A 5,563-nucleotide genomic window follows, 5' to 3' on the forward strand; every position below is an offset into this window, starting at 1 on the left:
CTTGCTTTGAGGGTCTAACTCTGAGCCATCTAGTATGGCAGTAGTGTGTGTATGCTGTCCGACTCTTCCCAACCCCGTGGACTGTAGCCTTCCAGGCTCCTCTGTCCATGGGATTTTCCAGCAAGAATACTGGAGTGGGTTGCCGTTCCCTCCTCCAGGGGATCTTCTAGATCCAGGGATCAAATCCATGCCTCCTGCAGCTCTTGCATTGGTAGACAGAGTCTCTACCATTGAGCCACCTGGGAAGCCCCAAAACTGAGGTGCTGGGGCTTCCCCAATGGTTCAGCTGGTAAAGAATCCCCCTCCAACCCAGGAGATGCAAAGACACAGGTTCGATCCCTGGGTCAAGGAAATTCTGCTACACCTGCTACAACATGGATGAACTTTGAGGACATTATGTAGAGTGAAAGAAACCAGTCACGAAAGGACAAATTCTCTGTGATTCCACTTGAGATGAGGTACCTGCAGTTGTCAAATTCATGGAGACAGGAAGTGGGATGATGGTTGCAGGGCGGCGGCAGGGGAGGGAAGGGAAGTAGTGTTTAACAGGGATAGTCTCAGATGTAATAATACAAGTGTTATGGGAATGGATGGTAGTGATGACCGCATGACCGTGTGAACGAACTTCATGCGACTGAATGGTACACGTGAAAATGGTTAGGATGCTCAATTTTATGGCATGCGTATTTTAACACAATGAAGAAAAAATTTTAATTAAAATACAGAAACACTACTGAACTTCAAAAAAAAAAAAATTAAGCACAAGATTTCCTTTCATCAGTTTGGGAGAAAAATCTGGAGATCTGCCAACCCCCCGAGGGTCAGTCAGCAGCTTTGGAGCCAACATCAGTGAGGGTCCCCAAGAGCCCAGGAGACGAGACCCCCTCCACTGACAGGGAGGGAACAACCCAGGGAATCCCACTCTCGCTCCTCTTTTCAGCATCCGAGTCTACAGTGTTTCTGCTCCTTTGCTCCCGAAACAAAGCCTGAGCTGCCGGCACAGGACCTGTTTGTCCCGCCGACGCTGGCAGGCAGGCCCGTCCCGGCACCGGCTGTCTGCTCGCAGCGGAGGCAAGTTAGCACATTTCAGAGCCTCTCCGCTCCCCCTGCTGCCCGCTCGTCTCTTGGCTCAGCCTGCCTCCTGGGGCACAGCCCAGCACTTTGTCCTTTGTCCTTGGCTCTGGGCTTAAGGAGAAGTTTAAACTTTCTGCTTAAATCATGAGAAATCCGATCTGGCCAAGCACCTTCCCCAGATTTAGACACTTTTCCTGGTTTGTTTGCAAATATCAGGTGCATTCCCTCAAGATAAAAACAGCAAGAGGTGATGACTTGGGGTCCAGCTGCCACGGGGCCCCTCTGGATGCCAGGCCCGGGGGCTCTGCGCCGGCTCAGCCGAGGGTGCGTGACGGTGGGAAGTCCTGCAGGAGGCGGCACTGCCTCCTGGTCACCCGGAGCGCCCCATCCAGGAGCGCCCGAAGGGGAGCCTGCAGAATCTCTCCACCTTTCTCCAGGAGGAGCCCGGAGGCCAAGTTTGTGCTGCCAGACACATGGGGGGAGTGACTTCTGCTGTCAAGTCCCTGGAGGGTGGGGGCTAATTGGAGAGCTGAGGCTGGGGGGTGGGCAAGTGCTGAGCATCTCTGAGGGGCCTTTTCTTGGTGGGCTCAGCAGCCTCTTTCAGGCCAGACCCTAGGGATGAACTGACAGGAGCAGCACCTGTGGACCACAGTTTCCCCCTCAGTACCACGTGCTATGGGGCCGTCAGCAAATTTGCCCTGAGAGATCCCTCAGCCACGAACTCTGCCCTTAGGACCAGCAAGCTGGTCCCAGCGATGGCACAGCTGATGGTTAAGAGCCAGATCCTAGAGTCAGCAAACTCGAGCAAACCTTTTCAACTCGCTGACCTCAGTGTCCTCATCTATAAGATGGGGATATTAAAAGATACTCTCCTAGGGTCTGTTGTAACGTTTAAATGAATTAATTTACATACAAGGCACTTTAAACAGTGTCTGGCACCAGAATAAGCTCTATATGATGTTATTACTGTTACATTTTTTAAATTACTGTTACATTTTAACAAGTGGAGACAGACTCCCCCTCCCCTCAAAGTAAACCAATGTCTAAGGTAATTTCAAGGACATAACAAAAGAAGAAACAAAACAGGGAGAAACAAAGAACAAAGAAACAAAACAAAACAGGGAAAGCAGACCTCAATTTGAGAGCAAAATAAATATATGCAGATCAGGATGTTCCTAAGTTCTGTAAGAGAAAAACCATGGCAGTTTCCAATTGAGTGCTCTTTTAAAATTTAAGATTTAAAAATTAAGATTTAATTACCCAAGAAATACACGGCTTACACATAATACCCTCTCCATGTGAAAATTTGAAACATCACATATTAGCTGGCCTGAAGTAGCTCCAGAGAGGGGCTGGGACTCATCCAGGACCCCACCCGCATCCTGGGCATCTATTTTTATTGATTCCTGCCTGCAGTCATCCTGCTCCCAGGGGTATGGGTTAGTTCACGATAGAGGACTTGCCTTGGCCAGTCATAAAAGAGATTTATAGGTTCTCTGACCCGTTAATTAGATAAGGGCTTTTGAGTTCCACAGAAAGGCCGCACTGACACCTGCTCTCTGAGGGGGCACCTTTCCCAGGCAGAACCCCATCCCCACCATGGCTATTTCTGGCTTCCTCAGGGAAGAGTCATAATGACAAAGCAGAAAGGCTCTCCCTTACCGTCCTCCGTGGCTGCAAACCCTACACCTCTTTCCAAAGCATTAGCTCAGCGTGGTGGCTGCAGGGTCCAGGGATCCACTTTTCTTGATTAAACAGAGGGCATCTGCCGACCCGCAGATCTGGATCCAGGCTTGGTGCTGGGCGGACTCAGCGTCTGTGGGGTCCCGCCGGCAGGCAGGCAGTGCCAGTCAGCCCCGGGGCTGGGGGGCAGGAGGGCATGTCCTGTCCCCACCCACCGGGCCAGGCCCCAAATGTGGGGTTCTTTTCTGAGGACACCTCCCTCATCCCCAGACTCCAAACTCTCAGGCCTGAATTTGATTTCAAGTGTTAACAGGGGCAGACTGGGGACAAAACAAGGAGACTCCCTCTTGCTGGTTATTTCTTGGCCCAGCCATGCCGATGACCGATACTGTCTTCCCAAAGGCCATGGAGGCTGTTTTCCACGGGCAAAGGTGAGGGGTCTGCTCTCTTCCCCAAGAGGGGAGTCCTGGGGTGTCAGAGCAGCTGGGCCTTAAGCACTCAGTCCAGCCCTCTTGCTTTCAGGTGAGGAAACAGAGGCTCAGGGGGGCCTGGTTTTGCCAGGGCCATCGCAGGGCTTCCAGACTCTGCTGCCGGCCCGGAGACCACAGGTCCTCTCGCAGCATCTGGAATTCAAAGGCAGCGGATGACCTCCATGACGGCACAGGGTCACAGGTGAGTGCACAGGTCCGGGGCTCAGTCTGCCCAGCCTCAGTCTCTGCTTGGCCACTCACGAACCCCAGGACACCAAACAGCCATTTACTTCCCACTTAATAGCCCTTCAGCCTTAGGGAGTTCGTGTGTGAGACAGAGATAAAAATAGAAGCTGTTTCATACAATAGAGCCCACGATCTGACATGTGGTTAACCGCTCAATAACTTCTGGATATTATTGCTATTAATTTTCGACATCTTTCATTGAGGCCTCTTTGTGAATCAGAGAAAGTTTATATTCTGGGGAAGGAAATGACACTCTTTTGTTGCTATCTGTGGCCAGGTCTGTAAATCTGAAGTATTGCTTCAGTTGCCATTAGCAACCAAGCATACCTATAGTCTATAAATAAAAAAGTCTATTTCTGATGACTACTTCTAGACGTGGATATCTTGGCTCCTCTAGAAAGGATATTTGATATGAGTGCCTCAGACGGTATAGAATCTGCCTGAATTAAGGAGACCCAGGTTCGATCCCTGAATTGGGAGGATCCCCTGGAGAAGGGCATGGCTGCCCACTCCAGTATTCTTGCCTTGAGAATTCCGTGGACAGAGGAGCCTGATGGGCGATAGTCCATGGGGTTGCAAAGAGTCGGACACGACCGAGAGACTACAGAATTGCACAGGACCAAGAGACTAACGCTTTCACTTTCACTTTCCATAATGATTATATACCAAATACCTGCGTGCGAGCCAAGTGACTTTAGTCATGTGACCCTATGAACCATGAACTGCCAGGCTCCTCCATCCATGGGATCTTTCAGGCATGAATACTAGAGTGGGTTGCCACGCCCTCCTCCAGGGGATCTTCCCTACCCAGGGATGGAACCCAAGTCTTTTATGTCTCCTGCTTTGGCAGGCAAGTTCTTTACCACTAGCACCACCTGGGAAGCCCAAATACATTCTATAAAAACACCAAATCCCTTCACAACCACTAGTACGGTTAGAGCAGCATTATTTACAATAACTTGAAGGCAGAAATAACTAAATGCGCCCCCCTCGCCCGAATGAATGGATGTGCCATGGAATATTACTTGACCCTGAAAAAGGGATGGAGTCCTGACACCTGCTACAACATAGATGAAGCTTGAAAACATTATGCTCAGTGAAATAAGCCAGACACAAAAGGACAAATATTCTAAAACTCCATGTATATTCTATATTAAGAACAGGCAAATCTATAAAGAGAAAATAGATTGGCGGTTGTCAGGGGGGGAAGAAGTGGGAGAGTGAGGAGCAACAGCTTATTGGTGTGGGGTTTCCTTTTTAGGGGTGGTGAAAATGTCCTGGAAATAGAGTGGTGGATGCACGACATTGTGAGTATGCTTGCTTCCACTGAACTGTTCACTTTTAAATGACTAACATTACGTTGTGTGAATTTCACCTCAATACACACACCCGTTACCTGTCTATAAGGACTTTTCACGGGAACAGCAGATAGGGGCTGAGGGCACTGATTTAAAGTTGGGCCACATCTCAAGTTAAAGAAAAAATAACCCTTAAGGGTCTCTGTAGTTTTTTTCAGAATCTGGCAGCTTTAATCACAAAGCCTTCTTTGGCCAGGAGGGCTTAACCAGTAAGAGCCCCGATGATGCCAGGGAGGCAGGACAAGAGCAGCTTCACTGGAGAAAAGCACTTAGGTTAGAATTTGCCAACGTGACCCTCATTTGTTATTAACATTGTCATTATTTTTCTAGAAGCCCCAGTCTAACATATTTCAAGATCTTTAATTTCTCCAGACCTAAGCCTGTAAGCAGGGCTGTGATTCTTAACCAGGGGTGATGTCTCCCCACCTGGAGATGTCTGTAGTTGTCACAACTCGGAGGGAAGGGTTGCTACGGGCGCCGGGTGGATAGAGGCCAGGGATGCTGTTAAACATCCTCCGTGCACAGGACGGCTGCCACCGTAAAGGATGATCCTATGAGAAGCCCTGCAGTGGGGTGGTGGCTTGTGTGTGTTGGGAGAGAAGACCTAGACCCTGGGTCCCCCAATCCGGAGTAACTTTTGACCCTTTCTCAGAGGAAGAGTCTTGGCTGGGAGAATGTATTTACAGACTCTTAAGGCCGCACAGACCTCTGTCTGAGATGCAACGACGTCGG

General features: G+C 49.7%; 1 long non-coding RNA gene across 1 annotated transcript; it reads left to right on the forward strand.

Moving 5' to 3' along the window:
• The first annotated feature begins 3,081 nt into the window (after nucleotides 1–3,081).
• On the forward strand, nucleotides 3,082–4,783 carry LOC122432765. Its single transcript, XR_006266956.1, has 3 exons — nucleotides 3,082–3,188; nucleotides 3,280–3,429; nucleotides 4,735–4,783. It is a non-coding gene; the product is annotated as an uncharacterized LOC122432765 (long non-coding RNA).
• Nucleotides 4,784–5,563: the final 780 nt, after the last annotated feature.

The sequence above is a fragment of the Cervus canadensis genome, chromosome 32, assembly GCF_019320065.1.
Source record: "Cervus canadensis isolate Bull #8, Minnesota chromosome 32, ASM1932006v1, whole genome shotgun sequence".
Taxonomy (NCBI): domain Eukaryota; kingdom Metazoa; phylum Chordata; class Mammalia; order Artiodactyla; family Cervidae; genus Cervus; species Cervus canadensis.